Here is a 26306-nt window from a genome sequence, read left to right as displayed (position 1 = left end):
GCTCAGACAGTAAAGGTTCTGCCTGCAATGAAGAAGATCCAGGTTTGATCCCTGGGTCAGAAAGATTCCGTGGTTAAGGAAATGGCAATCCACTCCAGTATTCTTGCCTGGGGAATTCCATGAACAGAGACGCCTGGTGAACCACAGTCCATGGGGCCACAAAGAGTTGGACATGACTAAGTGACTAATATTTCACTTTTCATAGGTATTTTTAAACCCAGTTTTTCTGACTCTGAGTTTCCACTACCTGTTATCTCTCTCTCAGACACCTAAAAATATGTTTGCTCTTCTACTGGTTGTTAGAAGTGGTCTTTCTCTTCAACAGCTTGTTGAACTTGTGTGTGTGTTAACACCCATTCTCAGAAAGAGGAAAAAACTTAAAAGAATCTCCCCAAGTCAAAGTATAAACATTGGAAAAGCTTTAAGAGATTGAAAGAAAAATGGATATACTTGCTTTGCCTTTCTCCCACAGCCAAGGCATTGGGTAAAAAGTGGAATGCAAGTTTTGTGAGATGGTTTCCACTTAGCTCAGAGGGTAACCCACACTTCTACATATACACTGTGGAAGTTGTTTACCCACAAAGATCTGACTGGCACCCTCTCAGTTCCACCTGTTAGAAATATACTTTTTCGTGCTATAAAGACAAGGTGCCATTCTCTCTTCCTATCAACTCAGAAATTTCTGCTTTTTTTAAAACAAAGCAAAACAAAAAACATCCCTATCTCCAGATGGCCATTGTTGCAGAGAGCATATGGTGCCTGGGAGAAGAGGGGGAACCTTGGGCCCCCCCAGTCTCTTCCAACAGATAAGCAGATGAGGAGCATAGAATGCTTAATCTAAAAGAGGGAGAGGAAGCTCAGGGTCTGTGAAGTGAAGTCACCAGTCACATCCTGCAGTATCAGGGTCTGTTCCCTCACCTGCTGCTCCTTCCACCTCACTGACCACAGTCCTTAGAATACTTCATTCCTTGAGCACAAAACAAATGAGGCATCCCTGCATAAGAGCTGAGACTGAAAAATATTTCATCAACTTTGATGTCTACAGAAAATAAAGCAGAAGAGAGATGGGATCACAGAACAGGAGGCTGAGGCAGAGAAGAGGACCCTGGATGGAGTCCAAAAGGAATAAAAGAAGAGAAAGGAAAATACAGAGAAGCAATGGGGTTGGAAGGACAGGAGGAGGGGATGATCCAAAAGGGTGTGGACAGAAAGAATCTTGACCTATTTTGTAACCAGGTTAAAAGGTTGGTCCATGTGATGGTTAACTTAATATGTCTCTTGGCTGGGCCATGATATCTAGATACTTGGTCAAACATTGTTCTAGATGTTGCTGTGAAAATGATTTTGGATGAGGTTAACATGTAACTTGGGCTTCCCAGGTGACACCAGTGATAAAGACCCCTCCTGCCAAGGCGGGAGATGTAGGAGAAGCAGGTTCAATCCTTGGGTTGGGAAGATTCCCTGGAGGGGCCATGGCAACCCACTCCAGTATTCTTGCCTGGAGAATCCTTTGGACAGAGGAGCCTGGCGGGCTATGATCCATAGGGTTGCAGAGTCAGACATGACTGAAGCAAGTTAGCAAACAACACGTAAATCAGTGGACTTTGAGTAAAGCAGATTACTCTTCATGGTGTGGGTGGGCCCCACTTAATCAGTTGAAGGTCTTAATAGCAAAAGACTGACCTTTTGCTTAGGAAATCCAAGCAAGGAAAAATTCTACCATAGACTGCTTTCAGACTCGAACTGCAATTCTACTCTAGGTTTCCAGTTTACTGGCCTACTCCATAGACTTTAGACTTGTTAGCCTCCACAATTGTGTGAATCAACTCTTTAAAAATAAATATTTCCTCTCTTTCTCTCATTCTCTCCCTCTCTCTCTCTCCCCCTTACCCTCCCCCCATCCCATAGCATTGACTGTGTTTCTCTGGAGAATCTTAACACAGCCCCCAGCAATACCCCCCCTCCCTATATGCCCATGCCACTCCTGACATCCAAAGAAGGGCTATTCCTCCTCTTGAATCTGAGCTGGTCCTGTGATGGCTTTGAGTAGTGAAATGTGACAGATGTGAAATTTTGAGACTTCTAAGTCCAGACCTTAGGAAACTGGAACTTCCACTCCCTTCCTCTTGGATGCTTGCACTTGGAATTTTCCCACTTGGAATATGCTTTGAAAAACTCCAGCCACACAGAGAGATGAGGTGGAAGAAAACTTGGGTGCTCAGGCTGACAGTCCCAATAGAGGATTCAGCACCATCTTGGATTTTCCAAAATCAGATGAGCCTTCAGATGACCATAACTATAGATGACATCATATGGGGCTAGAGAACCCCCACATTGAGCTCAGTTGACCCAGGGGCATCATGAGAGATTAAAAAAAAAAAAATTGATATTGTTTCAGGGCACAACAAACTGCAACAGGCCTGGTTTGTTACACAGCAATAGGCAGCCTATCTCAAAATTTGACCTAAAATAGACACTTCGTCTACTAATCGCTGTTTTTCTGGATGGCATTGTTTGTACTTCATAAAAAGAGAGAAGGGCTCCAAGAGAAAGGTTGCCCTTATTTTCGATCTCAGGATCCCCCTTCCCTAGGTCTTCAAGCGGCTACAACCAACCATGCCAGGGCCCCAACTGGAGAAAGTCACACAACCACATCTTTGCATTTGAACTCAGCAGCTAAAAACTACTCCTACAGCTTTGCTTTCTAACAGCCAACAACTTATTTATTAGCAGGTAGGAAAAGTGCCCCCACACCCTTTAAGATATAGAACAGAGTCGTAGTGTTGCTGGGTTGGAGGCAGAAACTTTGTGAGGGAGTCATCTGAATTAACTTCACTGTTATTTTCTTGGGAGGAACCTGGTCTTAGTGGCTTCCTTTCAACATTATATTATACATTAGCCAAGGTCGCTATCAATCCAAACCACAGTGGAAGTAGGCCAAACTGCTCATAAACTGCACTTTATGACCTACCACAGGAATGTCCTCCATCTTTTAAGAAGGAGGTTCATTCCAGTCCTATTAGAAGTTTGATGTTAAGGCCTGGCAATGTTAAGACTTTTACAATATGGGTTTCACTTAAGAGAATATAAGAAATTCATAGACTTTCATTGCTACAGGGTCTAAAATTTATATTGTACATTCAGATATGCAAAACAAAATGTAGTTTATTTATTGCCCATAAATAATGACCTTCAGGTCTTATTGATTAGTTCAGAGATGAAGTGGGGGACTGAAGTTCAAATACAAGGTCTGAACTTGCTACAGTGGATGGCAGCACAACTCACTGAGTTTAAGCCATCTCTCTTACTCCCTTAGATGACTCAACTTTCCCCTCCTCTAGCTTTCCTTAGGGAGAGGGTGGGAGTGTGCATTTGGCATGACCTGAGGGCCTATATCCACAGGGTGAGCTTCAGACTCTGCATTGTTCTGCTGCAGAGTGAGGCCTCTGGTCCAGTCTCTAGACTGGTGGCCACCAAGAGTGTGTCTGGTTCCAGATCTGTTTTGTTTTGTTTTTTCCTTCCTGGTCATAAATTCTCCAAGCGGCTCCCAGGGACATGGCCACCTCTAAGCTCCCCACCGCCACCACCACCACCACTGTATCTCTGCCTCACAAGTGACCAGGGCTGGAAAGGGTATGTTTTTTACTATCTCTGTCATAACTGGGTTCTCTCTATGCTATAGAACGGGAGTTGGCAAACTTTCTGTAAAGGGCCAGATAGTAAATATTTTAGGCTTTGTGGGCCATATGGTCTCTGTCACAACTACTCAACTCTGCATTTGTGGTGTGAAAACAGTCATAGACAATATAGAAATGAATGAGTGTGATTGTGCTCCAGTAAAGCTTTGTTTGCAGAAGCCGGAGGTGGGCTGGATTCGGTGTCTGGCTATGTTTGCCAGCTCCTGCTGTGGAAGAAGTCAGTTAGGCTGAGTCTTCCAGGCATAACTGCTGATAAGGGAAAGTCTGGTGGATTAGAGATAGTCACATTTGTGGGGTTTGTTTTTTTTACCCTGTCGCCATCAAATTGTGGCTCTATGAATCTTCATTTTAAAAACCCGTAATTGCTTTGACCACCAGAATATGGTGGATTTGGCAATGTGTCCTTTGCTGGATCAGTCCTTCAGAGACTGGCAAATCTCTGTCTCTTGGAACACTTGCTTTTGAAACCTTGAACTGTCATGTTAAAAGATTCAATGATCCTGGAAAAACTATATGGAGAGGATCAGAGTTTACATAGAGGTGAGAGGGTGCAATGGAGTTCAACCTTCCAGTGGTCCCCACCAAGACACCAGGCACGTGAGCAAAATTGTCATGGATCCTGTAGGAAGCCCAGTTGAATTCTACTGATTTCCCTGCACAAAAGTCACAGGAGGTAGAAGAATGACAAAGCCTTGACAAAGTTCATGACTCACAGGAATGGTGGGTCTTTGAAGTCATTAAATTAGATAAATTGCCTGAAAAGATTATAGATGGAAAGTCTATAATTAAAAAATATTATTCTCATTCCACTCAAAATCTAACAGAGCCACTAAATCTCATTGTTTCCTCTTCTTGGTAAATGTAAGGTAATGTTGTTCAGTCATGTCTGACTCTTTGTGATCCCATGGACTGCAGAACGCCAGACCTGGAGTTTGCTCAAACTCATGTCCATTAAGTCAGTGATGCCATTCAGTCATCTTGTCCTCTGTCATCCCCTTCTCCTCCTACCTTCAATCTTTCCCAGATTCAGGATCTTTTCTAATGAGTCAGTTCTTCACACCAGCTGGCCAAAGTATTGGAGTTTCAGCATCAGTCCTTCCAATGAATATTCAGGACTGATTTCCTTTAGGATGGACTGGTTTGATCTTCTTGCAGTCCAAGGGACTTTCAAGAGTCTTCTCCAACACCACAGTTCAAAAGCATCAATTCTTCGATGCTCAGCTTTCTTTATAGTCCAACTCTCACATCCATACACGACTACTGGAAAAACCAAAGTTTTGACTAGATGGACCTTTGTTGGCAAAGTAATGTCTCTGCTTTTTAATATGCTCTCTAGGTTGGTCATAACTTTTCTTCCAACAAGCAGGCATCTTTTAATTTCATGGCTGCAGTCACCATCTGCAGTGATTTTGGAGCCCAAGAAAATAAAGTCTGTCACTATTTCCATTGTTTCCTCATCTATTTGCCACGAAGTGATGGGACCAGATGCCATGATCTTCATTTTCTGAATGTTGAATTTTAAGCCAACTTTTTCACTTTCCTCTTGCACTTTCATCAAGAGGCTCTTTAGTTCTTCTTTGCTTTCTGCAATAAGGGTGGTGTTATCTGCATATCTGAGGTTATTGATGTTTCTCCTGGCAATCTTGATTACAGCTTGTGCTTCATCCAGTCTGGCATTTCACATAATATACTCTACATATAAGTTAAATAAGCAGCCTGACAATATACAACTTTGATGTATTCCTTTCCCAATTTGGAACCAGTCCATTGTTCCATGTCCGGTTCCAACTGTTGCTTCTGACCTGCATACAGGTTTCTCAGGAGGCAGGTAAAGTGGTCTGGTATTCCTATCTCTTTAAGAATTTTCCACAGTTTGTTATGATCTACACAGTCAAAGGATTTAGCATAGTCAATGAAGTAGAAGTAGATGTTTTTCTGGAATTCTCTTGCTTTTTTTATAATCCAATGGATGTTGGTAATTTGATCTCTGGTTCCTCTACCTTTTCTAAATGCAGCTTGAGTCTATGGCCATACCACCTTGAACACGCCCGATCTCATCTAAATCCAGCTTGAACATCTGGAAGTTCTCAGTTTACGTACTGTTGAACCCTAGCTTGAAGAATTTTCAGCATTACTTTGCTAACATGTGATATGAGTGCAACTGTGCAGTAGTTTCAACATTCTTTGACATTGCCTTTGTTTGGGATTGGAATTAAAAACTGACCTTTTCCTGTCCTGTGGCTGGCATATTGAGTGCAGCACTTTTAACAGAAACATTATTTAAGATTTGAAATAGCTCAGCTAGAATGGCATCACCTCCACTAGCTTTGTTCCTTGTGATGCTTCCTAAGGCCCACTTGACTTTGCACTCCAGGATGTCTGATTCTAGGTGAGTGATCACACCATCATGGTTATCTGGGTCATGAAGATCTTTTTTGTATAGTTCTTCTGTGTATTCTTGCCACCTCTTCTTAATATCTTCTGCTTCTCTTAGGTCCATATCATTTCTGTCCTTTATTGTGCCCATCTTTGCATGAAATTTTCCCTTGGTATCCCTAATTTTCTTGAAGAGATCTCTAGTTTTTCCCATTCTATTGTTTTCCTCTATTTCTTTGCAATGATCACTGAGGAAAGCTTTCTTATATAATGTTAATCTTCAAGCAATTGATTTCTCATCTTACATACCAGAGCATGAGAAGATTAAATTTTCTTTCCTGTTCAAAAATTCTGGAAGGAAATATGACCAGATCAGATGAAACAATAAGTGTTTGGGACTGAGAGGACGTTAACATTGTATCTGACAAGGATTACATTTTTACTGCCATGCAGGGGCTTGTAACTTCCTTGGCACTGTTATGCAATTCCCCAGGGCTGCACACAGGACAGGACGTGTCTATTCAAGCATCACTGGAATCAAAAGGATTAATGAACACAAGGCCTTTCTCCCTTCTCTCTGCTTTTTAAAAGGGGAGGAGTCTTGCTTTGTGGGTATACCAGCACCTGGACTTTCCTTTTTGGTGCAGAATCTGGGTAATGGACTGATTTTCCCAAGAAAAATAATCAGCATGAGACACTAGACCATACTTTCCAGAGTTTCTTTGTGGGGAGCATAATTGGAGGCCCTGGGGTGGAACTGGGGGTGGAGAGACAATAGAGGAGCCATGTGGAGGGGAGGGAAAAGCGTGGATGGAAGAAAAAGAAACAGATTGTCAGCCACTGTGCCACCTCTGTGTGTGGGAGACGCTGTACTGTGTGCATGTGGGGAAAGAATTTTATAGTGGGCAACTGGGGATGGGGCTAGATTGATAGAGTGGCTGCCTGTGTGGAAAACAGTAGCAGAGAGCAGAAGAGAGGATTGTTAAGAGGTATGGTTGGATATTAGGAACTGTTTTCCCACCTCCATCTCTTTGGTCTCTTCTCAGCGACTAAATGGCATTGAAATCGTTTGATTTTTATATGTGCCTATTATAAACCAAGGTGTTTTATTTTTCAAAAGTATCCTTTATAGAGCAGAAGTCATAGTCAAGTCCCTACATAATTTCTCATATTTGGGATGCTCTTTCATTTACTTTATTTGAACAGCTAGGTGCTGTTTGGGGAAGGCACATTGGCCGAAAAGATCTCCTTCAATGCTGTTTTTGAGTGATTCTGAAAAATCTGGAAATCCTCTGGTAGAGTCTAAGACAAAAAGCAAAAACATTTACTACAGATTTAGTTGTTTGTTTCAGGGTATTATCTTACAATTGCAATCAGTGATATTGATTGTCTATAGAACATCTTTTATACATCTGTATAAGTCTTTTATAAATCTTTAAATAGGTCTTTGTAGGTCTTTAAAAAGCAAAGTAGTGCATATTAATGTTATGGAGATTAAACATAAACACGACCAACATGACAAGAGAGCTGATGTTATACAAATGGGTAGTTGGTTCTTGAGGTAACATTTCCAAGAACAGCCATTATTCACAGAATCAGAAAGCACTAATTCTCCAATAACTTAAATGGAAATAACGATGATACACTCTGGGATACTGTGATTTAGTTATGTTTTTTGTGTTTTTTTTTTTTTAATTGGGGAAAATAAGGGTTTTCTTTATATTTCAGGTTGTTTTACTTAGGAACATATAAATAAATGTCAGTGTCTTTTGTGCGTCTCTGCTGTTAATTTCAACTGACACTGCACACATACTAAGCCATGTCGGGTCCCAAATATATTCAGACGTCACAATACATTCTTTAAGTCCTATTAAAATAAGCAAAAATAGCGTCTGTCTAAATTGTCTAATTTCTTTTGAAACATATATGTTTCAAAAGAAAATACCGTGTTTAGAATCTTTGTCATCCTCACACACTTCTGTATTTCTGAATATACAGAGAAAATTCAAGGTGAATTTCAGAGTTGATAATCACATTGACGTGTTCTTCTTGAGAATGGCACATAATTTTGTCATATTACCTTAACTTTCCAAAGGGGAGAGTAGAAAGGAGCTGAAAAACTATCTTTATCCTTGTGATAGTTTGGCCCAAGAAGTTATGGTTAGAAGTATCTCGTTTTCTCTTGATCCTGCCTTGTCTGGAATAGAGGTCACAAATTGGTGCAGCGCAGATCAGATCTGACCCACAGACTTGCTTTGTTTGGTTCACACAATGTTTTTTGTCTGGTTTAAGTTTTTATCAGTTCCCTTAAATGTTCACCATAACCATCACTACTCCTTACCCCCTGCTTGCTTTAGTCATTTATATTATCTTACTGGTCCCTGTGCATGGTTTTTTTGTCTGTCTGTTTGTTTATTGGTTTGGCTTTTTACTTTGCAATCTTTGGTGAGAGTTTATAGAAATTAGTTCCACAAGTTGGCCATAAACCTACAAAGCAATTTGGTTATGTGTCAATTGGCTTATCATTTCTAAATTTACTATCAAGTGGCCTCAGAAGAAAAGGGTGTGTTTGGTTGGGTCTCCCTATAGTTTTCTTAATGTTGTGCTCTTAGTTTACTCATAAGTTTGGACCTAAAAATAATATTGGAGCAGCCTGGTTACCACCAATGGTACTGAAGTATTCCCACTGAACAAAGGCCTTTAATGTCACAGGAGTATGAGATGTACATTCTCAAACTCACGAACATCAAAACTGAACTTCCTAAAAGGAGAGTCTGCTGTAATAGTGAATAAAGCGTGATTCAGGCATTTCAAACATCTCTTGAGGACCTACCAACAATCAATAGCATTTTTCACCTTTCAGCACTTATTGTGTACTTATTTTTCCCTTTCTATAGACTAAACAAACAGATTACAAACAGAAGACTTTGTTTTGAGAAGACCATGCCAATCTCCTTAGCATCTACTGGAAATGATATTCCTGAGTGTCAGAATTCTTTATAAGTCTCTTTTCATTTTTCTAGAAAAAAAAAATCTGGGTAACAGTAATATGTGTTTAAAAATAAAAGCCAGCTGCTCATCACACATTCACAGCTTCCTCCCCTGCCCTCCCCACTTCTTTGCCAGGCCTACAGGAAGTCAAATTTTCAATTTCATCTTGCCTTTTTAAGATCTTCTACTGCAAAGCCAGTTTCTATTTAGATGGATCTGGTGCCTGGACTTGGGTATTTTTGTGCCCTGACTCCCTAAATAAAAAAGGTAGTTATCCATTGAATATATTGTCTATCTAGCACTTTTCAGATGAGAGGGACTGGAAAACACACACTTTCTGAAAGACTGTGCTATTCCACCAATTAATAAAACCACATTTTAAGCAATTGTGTTATCTACTTTATATTAGGGGGAAAATATCTAAGATATTAGCTGTGGGTAATTGATTGCAAAAATGGCCCCAGTTCGCTGCCTCTTCTCATATCCAGCCCCTTTGCAAAGTGATGGTTTAGCTCTTCAAGAGGAGATTTTATTTCCCCACTCTTGAACTTGGGCTCGTCTTGTGACTGTCTTTGGCCAACATGGCAGAAGTGGTGGTGTCCCAGTTCTAAGCCCAGATCTCAAGAAGCCTTGTGCTTAGGTTGTTTCCATGTCTTGCCTACTATAAATACTGCTTCTATGAACATAGGGGTGCATGTTACCTTTTTGAATTATAGTTTTGTCTGGGTATATGCCCAGGAGTGGAATTGCTGGGTTATATAGTAAATGAATTCTTCTTAAAACACTATGTATTAGGGTGGTTGGTATGTGTCAGTAGCTACACTTCCTCATAAAAGGCATTTTAGTATATGTGCACATATATCATAGAAAATATGAACATAGATGTAGGTACCACTACCGAGGAAAATTAGTACATTGCAAGGCTATTGTAAGAATTAGAGATGCTATACATAAAATGCCTGGAAAACAGGTGCTCAGTAAATGAAAAGTACTAGTATGTTTATATGTATGTTTGATGTCATATGAGTTATAACTAGTAAGTGTCATCTTCCTGGAGCTCACAGGTTAGAAGCAATATATGTATGATTAGAGTGGTCTCTGTATCTGGTTCTCACAAGGACGCCTGTCTACACCAAGCCCCTCCAAGTAACTTTCTTCTCCTAGGAATATCTCAAGGTGGTTCTCCTTGGAGATCCAGAAACTATCTAGCCCAGACCTTCACTCTCCATCCCCGCTCGGCGCTTCTGCCGCACTTTTGCTGCGGTCCAGTGGCGCTGCCCTGCACTTGCCCTGCCTCCTCGGTATGTTGCTGTTGTTTGATTGCTCCTCCTCTGGTCTTCATGACGGGTGACAGATTGACATTATTACTGCGGTTTGGCTTCTCCAGCCATTAGCTCTATCATATTACTCTCTTTATCAGTAATTTTTAATCAGGTTCTCATGGCAGACTGGCTAGATACTCACCAAACCCCTTTTTCTCTCCGGGTACATAACTGAACTATATTTTCCAGTTCCTAATATCGGTTGGGGCCAAGGGAATAGTTTCCAATGATAAAAATTTGTTGCAGAATTGATGTATAACTTCCAGAATAAAACAAGGGTGCACCTTTTCCATACTGTCTGTCTCATTCCACAGTTGGCTGGTTGGAAGAGATAGACTGAAAGACAACAGTGGAACAGGGGGTGATAAAAGTACTAGATGGAAAGAGCCTGGATCTCTGTGTCACCACTTGAAAAAGAGTCACCTAAAGGAATGATCTGACCAGGGACATCTGCATTAGTCTTTGCATGAGTTAGAAATAAGTTTCCATTATGGTAGTAAGTCTCTGAGATTGGAGAGGTTGTTTGTTACCATGGAGTAGCCTAACATATCCTGACTAATACAACTCCCAACTTTGATAGCCCTATTTTTTGTTGTTGTTGTTTATTCAAGTCCTCCTACCATAGCAGCTTTATTTGTCTCATTGCTTCTCACAGAGCCTTTGCACCTTTAAGCCTGGGCAAGTTGCCTAGAATTGGGTAGAAAGAAAATATAAATCAACTCAACAAATATTTATTCAATGCTTGCCATTTGCTCTGTATTGGGCTAGGCACAGAGGTTGCTGTTGTTTAGTTGCTAAGTCGTGTCTGAATATTTTTGCAACCCTACGGATTGTAGCCCGCCAGGGTCCTCTGTCCATGGGATTTCTCAGGAGGAACAATACTGTAATGGATTGCCATTTCCTTCTCCAGGGGGATCTTCCTGACTCAGGGATTGAACTCATGTCTCCTGCATACCACTGAGCCACAAGGGAAGCCCAGGCATGGAGGTTAGAGAGCTGAAATACAGAAAGGACATCATAGTGCCTCACTCAATGTTACACTTCTCCAGGACTGAGTTTTGGTATCTCCCACCTCTGCTCTCAAGTATAAATTCCTTGCCCATCCTGGATACTGTGAGAAAGGCAAGAGATAGTCTTTTTCCCTCTGCTTCCCCTTCACAAGTCTCAGTCCCAAGGCTACAGGGCAGCACCACCGTATCTTATGACATTTCCCTCCTAGAAGACCCAGTGGAGGCTCCTTAAAGAAGGTACCTCTTTGCCTCCCCTTCAGTGCCACAACTTCAAAGGTGACTAGGACAATAAGGCAACTCCCATAAACATCTTCACTGCAGATATAAAATTTTGATACCACAGTATTTTTTATTGTTTTTGTCATTTATTTTCCTGCAAAGATGCTGAGAAAGATGGATCACAAGATTGTGAATCTTTGGGTTTCACCCTGACTTTGCAGACAACCTGAAATGTACCTGGTTATTAATAATGGGAAAATAAGTCATTGATAAAATAATGCTTACTGTTTTGTTCCACTGGAGAAGGGAAGACACTTGGATAAAGAGAGAAACTATTTGACAGAGAAAAGACGAGGTTGATTTAAAGAAAAGGAAAAAGTAATCCCAACAGTGATATTTCAACCATAATGAATTTGCATTCCCAATTTAGCTTCATAGTCCTGAAACATTTCTCCCTCCAATGCTTTTGGCTTTTCATCTGCCACTAAATAGCATGTTACTGAATAATTAGAGTCACATTTGAGGGGCTGGGTTGTTTTCAAGAATCTTTGTGTATTGGATGGCATTTTTCGCCAGGCAGCAAGGTGGTTCAGAAGAACTTCAGACTGTGTTTGCCTGTTGAAAAACGTTAAAAAGGTTTTTGTTTTTGTTTTTGTTTTTTTTGAAACTAGAGGTGTCTACTAAGTCCAAAACGAATCGGAGGAGCCACATCAGCTGGATGCCATAAAAGCCTCAGGATTGTATCTCATCTTTAAATCGTTCTTCTGATCACACATAGAACATTCAGCAAAAGGATGTTTGCCATGGAACCATCATCTGTTCCCCAGCTCTACTGTATCTGATAGTGAAATCAGCTCACTTTGAAACTGAACGTATTGGATGGAGATAATTAATTCTTCGTCTGGATAAGTAAGTCATTATTTCGCCTCTTGTCCCTGCTTTATTCAGCTCCTTCGAGCCATCAACTGCGCCTGCGCACAGGATCACGCATGCGCTCCCCAGCAGTTATCAAATCCCGTCTGCCCAAAGAAATCAGCTTTACAGATTTTAGAGGGGATTTAAGACACTAAACGGTGTTCTTCAATGAACAGAAATGAGATTCTACTAACAATTTGATTTACAGACCAAATGTGACAGATGTGGCTAATCTGGTTTGATAATAGTACACATAATAAAATTCTAGTTTAAAAATAGTGCCAGTTGAGAACCTTTCTTCCATATAAACAGTTCAGAAGTCTTTTAGTGGAGAAGAAACCCTGTTGTCTGATTATGCTGCAATTGGTATGAAATACTTCACTAATAAATTAAAATTCCTGCATTTTAAAAAAAGTTTGAGTGTTAAAAAAAGACTAAAAACATTTTTTTAAAAAAATGGAAGCCTAGCAAAGACAGCAAGACTGACCTTATTTTTATAATACTCTGACTATTGAGTTCAAGAACCTAGTAGCTAACACAGAGCTGGCCACTCAACAGAGATCTGTTGGGCCAAAATCTTTAAATGTTTGCTCAGTTGAAATGTCTGTTTTATCTTTAGCCTGCCTTTTTATCTGTGTGGAATGTTCCTCTGGCAAAAGTATTCTGACACATAGTTGTTTCTTTTTTTTTTCCTAAGTACTAAATTACATTGCTTTTGGAGTTTCAGACTTTGAATGTACCCCATGTGATACATTTGAAGTGGCAGATGGAACTCTTATGCCACTGGAAATTCTAAACTATGTGAAAGAAAAATTTATTTCTCTTTCTAGTTTTCTGTTCAACCATAATATTTTTTTTTTATCAGTGCTGAGTTGATAAATTCTACTGAAGTAAATAAATTGCTCAATTGATATTCTTATGTGTTGCTGCCTTTATTTTTCTTATGACATGCTGGAATTCTTCTGTTGTGAAAAGGAAAGAAAATTCAGTTTGGTGCCTGGTTCCTTTTCCCTGTCTTGATTTTAGAAATTAATGAGAATGTTCATGAAACAGCAAAGAAAATGAAAAAAAAAAAAAAACCAACAAAAATTTAGTGTATTAGCAAACCTGACACCAAAGAATGAAAAAGAAAAAAAGGAAAGAAAGCTCAGAAGGATGCACCCTTTGCATTAAAATATTGATAAGAGCATGTGAAAAGAAAGAAAAAAGAGAGAGAAGATAGCAAATGAACAGAAGGAGAGGAGTTAAAAGATACTTTGATATAGACACAGGCTTCCCTTGTGGCTCAGCTGGTAAAGAACCCGCCTGCAATGTGGGAGACCTGGGTTCAATCCCTGGGTTGGGAAGATCCCCTGGAGAAGGGAAAGGCTACCCCCTCCAGTATGCTGGCCTGGAGAATTCCATGGACTGTATAGTCCATGTGGTCACAAAGAGTCAGACACGACTGAGCAACTTTCACTTGATATAGACACAGCAAAGATTGGGAACCTTTTACTGTAAGATTCCATCCCTGGGTCAGGAAGTTCCCCTGCAGAACGAAATGACAGCCCACTCCAATATTCTTACCTGGAAAATTACATGCACAGAGGAGCCTGGTGGGCTACAGTCCATGGGGTTGCAAAGAGTCATACACGACTTAGCGACTGAATAGCAACAACTCTAGGGTTCAGATCTCCTGGGCACGTCTGTTGAACCAGCAGCACAGGTGGGCCTCGCTGGGGCCTTTGACAAGCTTAAGAAGCCTCCTGGGAAACAGTGCTAGTTCTGTGCATTGCTAGAATTAAGAAATATTGGGCGCTTCTGAAGACCAGGTGAGGGGAATAATGGAATCTGGGGTGTGGGGAGTTTTGAAGAGCTCTTTAGAGAGAACTTATCGTAAGGAAAGATGAGTACTCAAAGAGACCATTAAGTAGCAGTTGGAGAGGGTTGGCACTAAGGTTTGAATGTATATGTCCCCTTCATGATGGGGATTAGTGACTTTATAAAAGAGGCCACACAGAACTCCCTAGACCCTTTTGCCACAGGAGAACTGTGAAAAGACAGTCTTCTATGAACCAGAAAGAGGGCCCTCTGCAGAACACCAGAATCCCTGGAACTGTGAAAAGCAAATTTCTGTTGTTTATAAGCCATCCAGTTTATGGTATTTTTGTTACAATAGCCCGACAGTCGAAGGACAGACATGGACTCCTAATGCAAGACAAGAGCTGTGGCTTGAATCTATTGCCTCCCCTTCAGATCTGTGTCTGAGCTAGGAGAAAAAAGCTGAGCGAAAACATCGAGTTGTTTCTTGAGAAACCAGGAAGGACACAGCTGTCCTGCTTTGGGACGCTTTCCTGAGAGTCTCAGGTTCTCTTCAGATCAGATCAGATCAGTCGCTCACAGGTTCTCTTACACTCCTGTAAAATTATGATGTGACCTCAGCACGTGACCACCGTGAGAGTGGACTTCTGTGTCCAGCACAGCAGTCCAGAGCAGTGGTCTGTCAGCTGGGGGCACAGTGTGGAGTGAGGAGCCTATAGTGCAGAGGCCACAGACAGAGAGGATGGCCACTCCCATGGGATGAAAGGAGAGTGGGGAGGAGGTTCCAGCAGAGTCCCATGGTCGCAGGCTGTAGTGCACAGGACAGACACCTTCTGGGGATGCCCAGTTGCAGTGGGCAGTGAGACCAGTCACAGCCACAGTGGGCAGTGGTGGCTTCTCAATGGACCAGAGGTGCCACATAAGCAGATAGAGGCACTAGGCCGGCAAAGTGTAGGTAGAGAGATGACTGTGGCCTCAGAGATGGCTGAGTCCTAGAGACACTTGGGTTAGAGAGAGAAAAAGAGATCCTGAAGGGGAGATCTTCAGTCTCACTTGTGAATTTCAGAAGAAGAGAGCTGGGATTTTAACATTGGTCTGTCTAATTCTTGTTACTGTTTAATCATAAGTTGTGTCCAACTCTTCTGCAATCCCATGGATTGTAGCCCACCAGGCTCCTCTGTCCATGGGATTTCCCAGGCAAGAATACTGGAGTGGGTTGACATTTCCTTCTCCAGGGAACCTACCCAACCCAGGGATCAAAACCACATCTCCTGCATTGGCAGGTGGGTTCTTTATCACTGAACCATCTGGGAAGTCTCTGTCTAATTTCAGGCCCTACTTTCAGTTCAGTTTAGTTCAGTTAAATCACTCAGTCATGTCTGACACTTTGTGACCCTATGGACTGTAGCACACCAGGCTTTCCTGTCCATTAGCAACTCCCGGAGCTTGCTCAAACTCATGTCCATCCAGTCGGTGATGCCATCCAACCATCTTATCCTCTGTCGACCCCTTCTCCTCCTGCCCTCAATCTTTCCCAGCATCAGGGTCTTTTCCAATGAGTCAGCTCTTCGCATCAGGTGGCCAAAGCATTGGAGTTTCAGCTTCAACATCAGTCCTTCCAATGAATATTCAGGACTGATTTCCTTTAGGATTGACTGGTCTTACTTTATTCATCACTAAGCACCATTGCTCCAAACAAAATTATTAGTGCAGCACGTGGTCCCAAGCCAGGCCCTAAGCTTGAATGTCTTATTCTACCACATGAAAGAACAAGAGAGTAGAAATTCATCTTTTAAATAATGAAATAAAATCTGCATGCAGTTTTTAAAATTATTTACCGATAATGTCAAGATGCACAAAAGCTATTTGTGCTGGGAATTGGTGTGTTAAAACAACAAGGAAAGCAGATCCAGTAGATTCATAGCCACTGATGCTGGGAATTAATAGAAGTGACCCTATTACCTGGTATCCAGGTCCTCCTCCATGACCCTCCCTCTTGACCCTCCGTGGTCAGTCCAGGCCTGACCTCCATGCTACCCCTTACACCCAGCTGGGAGTTTTTAAAAATCTCGGGGACTCTGCCTGCACCAGGCCAGTTTTATCAGCATCTCTAGGTGTGGGACTCAGGCTTCAGGAATTTTTAAAGCTGTCCATGTGATTCCACTCTGCAGTCCCAGCTCAGAATTCTGCTCCAGGATCTCTGCAGACCTTGGGAAGAAGGGCTGAAGGAAGCCTTGCCCAGCATTGTGCTCTGGGGGTCCAGTGACTGGGCAGCACGTCTGGGGGCTCACCTCCATCCCCCCTCACCTAACAACACTCTATGCCAGGGTGTCTGGCCCACATCTACAGATGGGTCCACAGGTAAGAGGACAATTTTTTCTAATGGAATCTTTATAACACTGTGGGCTTTATGCAGTGATTATGTGTGGGCTAAGGTGGGTGCACACTAAGTCACTTCAGTCCTGTCCGACCCTGTGACCCTGTGGACTGTAGCCAGATAGGCTCCTCTGTCCATGGGGATTCTCCAGGCAAGAATATGGGAGTGGGTTGCCATGCACTCTTCAAGGGGATCTTCCTGACCCAGGGATCGAACCGCCTCTCTCATGTCTCCTACGTTGGTAGGCAGGTTCTTTACCACTAGCACCACCTGGGAAGCAGGATTGCTTCTACTGCTGCTAAGTCGCTTCAGTCATGTCCAACTCTGTGCGACCCCAGAGACGGCAGCCCACCAGGCTCCCCTGTCCCTGGGATTCTCCAGGCAAGAACACTGGAGTGGGTTGCCATTTCCTTCTCCAATGCATGAAAGTGAAAGTGAAGTTGCTCAGTCATGTCTGACTCTTAGCGACCCCATGGACTGCAGCCTACCAGGCTCCTCTGTCCATGGGATTTTCCAGGCAAGAGTACTGGAGTGGGGTGCCATTGCCTTCAGATGGTCATAAATATCTAAAAGCAAGGTTCTGAGGTGTTTTTAGTCTCATGACACTTGCTGTGAAGCCTCCAGGAAGTTCTGTGTCTTTCTTCTCTCAAGCACATGCTTTACTGCAAAAGGGCCAGTTTTGTTTCTGTTTCTCTCCGACCTCAGGCTTCTACAGACTGGTGATACTTTTAATTTTGTTTCATGAAACATTCTTGACTATGTTAAAATTGTTGAAACACACAGAGAACCTGCAGCGGGTCGGGGGAAGAAAGCTGGACTTCTGCCTTTCCTGCAGATCCAGGCTCTGTCTGGTACACGGTTCTAATCACAAGCACCCACCTTGTTCTTTGAGTCTGGGTTCCTGTGTTAGTAACCTCCCTCATACTCCAGTTCCTACCACTCTGGGCTTTATCTGTCTCCCTGAGCCAGAAGTCTATCTGCAACTGATAGCAAATTGCCTCAAGCCTACAATGCACAGATAGTTGTTCCTAAAGCCATAGCCCATTCCTACACCTCGCTTTCTGTGCCTTGCACAGCAAGCACACACTCTTGTTGCTGGCCATTAGCTGCCGGGCTGGATCATTAGCCTCCTTTTCTCATATTCTTCCCTGTCCCCACCCCTGGGCTTCCCTCTGCTCCCAGCCCTGTCCCACGTGGTCTGCTCGTCTCCATACGTCACCCACTGCAGGGAATCCTCTCAAGACCAAGCAGGAGCACTTCCCAAAAGCATACAGTCACTGCCTTTTAGGTATTGACTCATTTCATCCCCCCAATAGTCTTGCGGTGTTTTTAGAATATTTAGAATGCTTTTTAGAATATTTATGTAATTTATGGGCTTACCACTCAACAAATCAGTAACAGAAAATCTATATTTTATATGGTTAAATACATGTTAATTCATTCAATAAATAATCTACTAGGCATGATTCTAGGGGTGTAGGATATAAGACAGACCAGATTCCTACTCCATGGGACTTACATTTCATTAACAGAGGAGACAGACATTAAACATACAAAGAAAATACTGTTGAAGGATAGTGAGTGCTATGAAGCAAATAGAATGGGGTGAAGTAACTTTAAATTAGGTAGTTAATGAAGGTAATTAGTGAAAAGGTGGTACCAATTCAAGCCATGTGAATGATGAAAAGGTTTGAGGGAAAATGTTCGAGACAGAAGGATGAGCTAGGACAAAGGTCCTATGGAGGCCACACACTTGACATCATTGAGGACAGTAAGAAGGCTGTGGAGGTGGACGTGAAGGGGAGAGTGGTACCAGCTGAGATGAGAGGGGTTGGCAGGGTCAGGTCAGGTGAAAAGTCAATACCAATGTAAGCGGTATGGATACTGTTCTAAGTTTCATCCAGAGTTAATGATGGGCTTTAGGTGCGGGCCTGAAGCAGTCTGATTTACATTTGTAAAACATCACAAGGACTGCCAGACAGAGAATGCATTGTGAAAGGCAGGAGTGGGAACAGGGAGACCTGTTTAGAAGGAAAAATATGTTGATCCAGATGCACTTGGCTTGGCTTTGATTAGTGGGTTATGATGCAGATAGAAGTGGAAGGATTCAGCATGTATTTGGGAATGGAGTGGATACCAGGAAAGGGTCAGAGGTGAAAGAAACTGATGAAACGAGAACAACCTATACATTGAAAGTTAAATATAGGGTTGATTTTTTTTTAATGTGAAAATCTTTATTTTGACAAATAAGTATAGTATTTTTAAAAATTGACCTGAAAGTTAAAAAAAAAAAAAAAGGCAGCAGGTAAAAGTACCTTTCCCTGAGATGATGAAAACGGGGAAAACAGACATGGGAAAAGAAACCAAGAGATGGACTTCCCTGGTAGCTCACATGGGTTCAATCCCTGATCTGGGAAGATCCTGCATGCTGTAGAGCACAACCGCTGAACCTGCGCTCAGAGCCTCGGAGCCGCAACTACTGAAGCCCTGTGCCGCAGCTACAAAGCCTGCGTGCAGCCAGAGAAGCCACGGCGGTGGGAGGTCAGTGCGCCGCAGCTGGAGAAGAGCCCACTCTCACTACAGTTAAAGAAAACCCTCACAGCAATGAAGGCCCAGCACAACCAAAAATAAGTAAAAGTGGATACATTTTTAAAAAAAGAAAAGAAGCCAAGAGGTCTGCAGACAAGAGACAAGTGAAGTGTAAATTGCCTATTAGGCACCAAGTTCAAGCTGGTTTTAGAAAAGGCAGAGGAACCAGAGATCAAATTGCCAACATTCGCTGGATCATGGAAAAAGCAAGAGAGTTCCAGAAAAACATCTATTTCTGCTTTACTGACTATGCCAAAGCCTTTGACTGTGTGGATCACAATAAACTGTGGAAAATTCTGAAAGAGATGGGAATACCAGACCACCTGATCTATCTCTTGACAAATTTGTATGCAGCTTAGGCAGCAACAGTTAGAACTGGACATGGAACAACAGACTGGTTCCAAATAGGAAAAGGAGTACGTCAAGGCTGTATATTGTCACCCTGCTTATTTAACTTATATGCAGAGTACATCATGAGAAACGCTGGACTGGAAGAAACACAAGCTGGAATCAAGATTGCCGGGAGAAATATCAATCACCTCAGATATGCAGATGACACCACCCTTATGGCAGAAAGTGAAGAGGAACTACAAAGCCTCTTGATGAAAGTGAAAGAGGAGAGTGAAAAAGTTGGCTTAAAGCTCAATATTCAGAAAACGAAGATTATAGCATCCGGTCCCATCACTTCATGGGAAATAGATGGGGAAACAGGGGAAACAGTGTCAGACTTTATTTTTGGGGGCTCCAAAATCACTGCAGATGGTGACTGCAGCCATGAAATTAAAAGACGCCAACCTAGATAGCATATTCAAAAGCAGAGACATTACTTTGCCAACAAAGGTTCGTCTAGTCAAGGCTATGGTTTTTCCTGTGGTCATGTATGGATGTGAGAGTTGGACTGTGAAGAAGGCTGAGTGCCGAAGAATTGATGCTTTTGAACGGTGGTGTTGGAGAAGACGCTTGAGAGTCCCATGGACTGCAAGGACATCCAACCAGTCCATTCTGAAGGAGATCAGCCCTGGGATTTCTTTGGAAGGAATGATGCTAAAGCTGAAACTCCAGTACTTTGGCCACCTCATGCGAAGAGTTGACTCATTGGAAAAGACTCTGATGCTGGGAGGGATTGGGGACAGGAGGAGAAGGGGACGACAGAGGATGAGATGGCTGGATGGCATCACTGACTCGATAGACGTGAGTCTAGGTGAACTCCAGGAGTTGGTGATGGACAGGGAGGCCTGGTGTGCTGCGATTCATGGGGTTGCAAAGAGTAGGACACAACTGAGCAACTGAACTGAACTGAACTAAATAATCTAATGCATACACAACATACTGCCCAGTTTCACAGCAAATAGAAAAGCATAGCATCCCTACTCTTTAAACAAAACATCTAAGTAATGTTTGGTATGGACAATGGTGTGCTCTGGTTACCAAACCATCTAATGTCATCAGTACTATTCTATTTTACTTCTTTCAACAAATTGGCAAAAACCACTTTGACAGTCATTTGATGTTTCTCACACACGTGTCGGAGAAGGCAATGGCAACCCACTCCAGTACTCTTGCCTGGAAAATCCCATGGGCAGAGGAGCCTGGTGGGCTGCAGTCCATGGGGTCTCTAAGGGTCAGACATGACTGAGCGACTTCACTTTCACTTTCACTTTTCACTTTCCACTTTCCACTCTCATGCATTGGAGAAGGAAATGGCAACTCACTCCAGTGTTCTTGCCTGAAGAATCCCAGGGACAGAGGACCCTGGTGGGCTGACGTCCATGGGGTCGTACAGAGTCGGACACGACGGAAGTGACTTGGCAGCGGCAGCAGCACACACGTATAACCGGGTGCCCGTGTGACTGCAAGGTCTGTCAGTGGTGATGTGAGCAGAAGGAGCTGGGGCGGCTTCGATGGTGGGGGAACCAAGTCCTGGTCCTGTCCCGTTTCATCCTGGCCACTGACTAACCTCCCCTCCCTGTAGGTGAGGGCACTTCTGCTGATGTCCTGCTTTCTGTTTCCAGTCCTCATCCGATGACCCTGGAAATACAACTCCCTGAGGCAGGAGTTCTTCCCATTCTGCTTTAGAGTCTTCAGGCTCCGAGTATAAGGTATTGATTAAAACATGAACTTGCTAGTGTTCACACCAAAGACATTTTGGGTTTAAAGATTGATGGGAAGTCAATTATTGCTGGTTTTTTTCCTGACTTACTATTGTATAGATTTTTAAAATTATAGTAAGGAAAGTGATCGATCATTCATGAGAGTGACACCCTTGTCCTTTTCATATATTTTCTTTTCATATATATATGTATATATATATATTTATACTCACACATATTATGCTTTTATAAAACTGGAGGTTTCCTGCTTTTTTCCCTTAACAATTTATCATATGCATTTTCCCATATCACTACTTTTCTAAAATGTAATTGTTAATGATGGCAATCATATACCTGTCTCATAATTTTTTAACCATTCCTTCCTGACAGTTATGAAGGCTCTTCTCACATTTTTTTGGTCATATAAACAATGCTGTGATAAATATCTTTGAACATAAATCTTTGTTTATGTATCGGATTCATTTTTTTTAATTTTAAATTAATTTTATTGATTCTTAGAAGTTAAATAAGTAAGTCAAAAGAGAAAAATTTTAAAGCAAATGTCCTGCAGCTAAAGTTATACTAGTAATGATAACAACAACTCTTTGAAAGTGCCCGTTTCACCACAGCCATTTTATGAGTAGATACATGACTTTCTCATTTGGGGAAAGAAAGAAAGAAAGATGGCATTGGTCTATTTAATTTAGAAGTTTTTATAAAAATTGCATTTTGAGTCTTGAACACTCTCAGATGTCCTTTAGCCACAATCGTGAATTGGTATATCAATAATTTTCCCATTGTTGTATTAGGAAAAGTTTGTTATTGATTTATGAAGTCCCTTTATATAACAATAAATGAAGCCCTTTGATATAATGCTAAATACTTTTCCTAGTTTGCTCCTTCCCTTTTAGTTGTGTTTTGGGTGTGTTTTTAAATCATGCTTATGTAAGGAATTCTCCATCAAAATTAACAACAGATACTTGGGGGTCCAATCTGAGATCAAATCCTGGCTCTGCCTCTTACTAGCTGTGCCTTTTAAGTTATGTAAATTCCTTAAACCTCCATCAACTCCCTATTTTTTTTTTAATTAATGTAATGCCACCAATGTGATAAATTTATGGTAAAGAGTGAATATAATAATGAATAATCTTAACATTTGTGTCAGATATTATATGTTCTTTTACATGGTACATCTTCTCTCTAAATGTTATTCAAGTATAGTTGATCCAAAATGCTGGGTTTTCTAAGTACCGCCTGCTAATCAGTTGTGCCACTGGAGCTCTGTAAATGCTGCGCTCATTTCTGCTGTACAGCAAAGGGAGCCAGTTACACTTGTATATTATTGTTCATATTCTTTTCTATTATGGTTTATCACAGGATATTCAATACAGTTTCCTGTACTGCACAGTAGGACCTTGTTGTTTATCACCCTATATTTACTAGTTTTCATCTGTTAATCCCAAACTCCCCGTCTCTCCGACCTCCCTCTCCCCCCTACAACCCCAAATCTGCTCTCTGTGTCTCCGTGAGTCTGTTTCTGTTTTGCAGATAGGTTCATTTGTGTTGTGTTTTAGATTCCATTTATTAGTATGATGTCATATGGTATGTTTCTCTTTTTGACTGACTTCATTTAGTTTGATAATCTCTAGGTCTATCTATATTGCTGCACATGATATTATTTCATTCTTTTTATAGCTGAGTAATAGTCCGTTGTGTGTATGTGTGTATATATATATATATATATATATATATATATATGTTTATGTATATACATAACGGAGAAGGCAATGGCACCCCACTCCAGTACTCTTGCCTGGAAAATCCCATGGATGGAGGAGCCTGGTAGGCTGCAGTCCATGGGGTCGCTAAGAGTCAGACACGACTGAGCGACTTCACTTTCACTTTTCACTTTCATGCATTGGAGAAGGGAATGGCAACCCGCTCCAGTGTTCTTGTCTGGAGAATCCCAGGTACGGGGGAGCCTGGTGGGCTGCCGTCTATGGGGTTGCCCAGAGTCAGACACGACTGAAGCGACTTAGCAGCAGCAGTGTATATATATATATATATATACACATACATACACACACACCCCACATCTTCTTTATCCATTCAATTGTCAGTGGACATTTAGGTTGTTTCAATGTCTTGGCTATGGTAAACAGTGCTGCTATGAACATAGGTGTGTATATCTTTTGAATTATAGTTTTGGCTGGATATATGCCCAGGAGTAGGATTGCTGGATCATGTGGCAACTCTAATTTTAGTTTTTTGAGGAACCTCCATATTCTTTTCCACAGTTAGGCCAATTTACATTCCCAGTACATGGTGCATCTTGTTTAATCCTCACAACAGCCTTATTACATCTTCTGATAGTAGAGTTCATTATTTATGATAGAAAATGCAAGTGCACGGCTTTGGTGAGTCCCATAGTGAAAACAACCTGGTAAAGTTTGTTTCCCTCAGCATTTGCCAAGCTTATTTAATCACAGAAACTTTTTTCCAGGCAGCACCATGAGCATTACACAGTACTGGAATTTCAAAGACAAGCTTGTTTTAAAATGAAATTTTATTTTGAAATAATTACAGATTCACATGTAGTTTTAAGAAGTAATCCAGAAAGATCCCGTGTGCCCTCAACCCAGTTTTCCCCCAATGGCAACATCTAGCAAAACTATGGGACAATATCACAAGCAGGACATGGACATTGATGCAGACAAGATACAGGATCCATCCTGCTGAACTTTTACAGCCTCGCTCACTTCTCTTCCACCCACCCCCTTTTCTTTATATCTTCTATTTCTTTGCTGAGGCTTTCTATTTTTACATTTGTTTCAACCATAGCTATAATAGTTCTTTGAGGCATTTTTATCATGACTGAGTTAAAGACTTTGTCAGTTAATTCTGTCATATCTGTGATACTGATGTTGTCTTTTTCCCATTCCACTTCTGACCTTTTCTGATTGATTCTTGGTATGATGAGTGATTTTCAAGTACAACCTGGAAATTTTCATATTACGTGATGAGACTTTGGATTGTATTGAGCTTTCTGTTACTGACTTTTTCTGGCCTTGCCCCAGCGTGAAAAGTGAGGGCACTGCCTCATTTCCCAGATGAAAGGAGAAGTTTCATGTTTCCCACTCAGCTTTCATTGACAACCACAGGGGGCAGAGATGGCAGTTCAGCTCCCCATATGATTCCATTGACAATTCTGGGGTCGGGGGTGGGAGGGTTGACAACTCATTATTGCCGACCATGGGGGAAGCCTGGCTTCACTCCACTAGGCTTCCTCTGACACCATCCCTGGGGGAGGAAGGGGTGGCTCCTTCCTGCCAGGGGGAGGTGCAAGTCCAGGCTCCCATGTGGTCTCCTTGGACGTGGTGGGAGATGGAGACGGCTCAATGTCTAGTAGGATGAAGGTCTCAGCCCTTGATGATTCTTCCCTGACACCACCCCCAGAAGGGGCTTTCAGGTGCTTATCACAGCTTCTCAAGAGTAGAAGTCCAGGCTGCCCACCCAGCCTTTATTGGTGGGGTTGAGAGGCAGGGCTGCAGTTTTTCCTGTGCTGTTGGCTAGAGGAGAATGGGTACTGTATAGAAGTTCTTTGTCCTGCAAGGCTCTTCTTTTCTTGTAGCTGTGACTAGAGAGAGCAAGTTTTGTCAGGATTATTTTGGTCCATGTCTGTTAACATTTTTAGATTGTTGGCTTCTTTAACTCCAAATAAGGGATATACAAGGCAAAAAAGAAATTCAGGAAACTGACCATTATATCTTCACTCAGGTCCTGTGATTCCTAGCCGGTCTGCCTTTTCTCTCCACCTTTCAGAGGTTTGTTTGTTTGAATATAATATCCAGAGATCTTAGTTGTACCTGCCAGGTGAGTAGGGCAAAGGATTATCTGTTCCATCTTCCCTGAAGCAGAAGCCTTTCTGGGGCATACCTGGAGAAACTCTTTTTATCGTGTTTTGTCATTGTGTTGCCACATCCCAACATGTTCGGAGTACTTACTCTCTTATCATGGGTAAAGCGTTAAGGCTTGCAAATGATTTACTCTTTGAAAGACTGAATACAAGATTATCCCACCTTTCACAGAGTAGTTTTTGTAGAATAAGCATCCGGCCCAACACTTAGCAGCCTGAAACAATGACCATTTATTTAGCTCATGGCAGAGCAAAAGTTGCTTCCACTAAGCACATAAATGTGTCTGTGATCTTCTGCAAGTCGACTAAAGCCTTGGCTTGGGTTTCTTGTATCTGAGGTTCCGGATGGATGCCATGGTTGACTCAGGGCTGGTGACATGGTATCTCACCCGACAGCTCACACAGGGGCGTTAGGGATCCAGGGGAGAGAACATAAGTGTGCGTGGCCTCCGGAGGTCTAGGAAAGGGTCTGAAGGTCATGTTTACCTCCAAAAGCAAGGCACACTCAGTCCAGATTCAGAGTGTGGGGGAAATAGACTCCATGTGTTGAAGGAAGCAGCAACAAAATCATTTTTTTTTTCTTTTCTTTTCTTTTCTTTTTTTAATTTTATTTTATTTTTAAACTTTACATAACTGTATTAGTTTTAATCATTTTATAAAGAATGTGGTTTCCAGGGGGAGGGGCCAAGAACTGTGGCCAGTTTTCCAATAATTAATATCCCCATAATATCTTCTCAATTTGTATTTTCTAACATGTTTTCTTGGTAGGCAAAAAAAAAAAAAAATGTGGCCATAACCACTGGATAAACTCTTGGGAGAATGTCATATGTATGAGAGTCAGTGGTAAACAGAAAACAGCTGATAGCTGGTTAGGGTGATCAGCCTAAATGGCAAATCTGATCATGTCACTCGTGAGCTTAAGATTCATAAATGACTTCCCAATGTCTACAAAGAATTCCAAACTCTGCCAACCCATTAGGCTGCCCATGTGTACTCACCAACC

The 26306-nt window shown here is 41.9% G+C and overlaps 1 long non-coding RNA gene across 3 annotated transcripts in view; it reads left to right on the top strand.

The window, feature by feature from the left end:
• Positions 1 to 26306, top strand: part of LOC112586515 — a 91250-nt gene that overhangs the window by 51419 nt on the left and 13525 nt on the right. For 2 of the 3 annotated variants that reach the window (XR_006552870.2, XR_006552871.2), the window contains one exon: positions 12288 to 13448. This is a non-coding gene — a long non-coding RNA (uncharacterized LOC112586515). Of the gene's footprint in view, positions 1 to 12287; positions 13449 to 16502; positions 16693 to 21309; positions 21397 to 26306 lie in introns of those variants that run through there. The other variant, XR_006552872.2, reaches the window with a different exon arrangement.

This window comes from Bubalus bubalis, chromosome 8 (genome assembly GCF_019923935.1).
Source record: "Bubalus bubalis isolate 160015118507 breed Murrah chromosome 8, NDDB_SH_1, whole genome shotgun sequence".
In the NCBI taxonomy this organism is placed as follows: Eukaryota; Metazoa; Chordata; class Mammalia; order Artiodactyla; family Bovidae; genus Bubalus; species Bubalus bubalis.
This window is presented reverse-complemented; position numbering and strand designations above follow the sequence as displayed.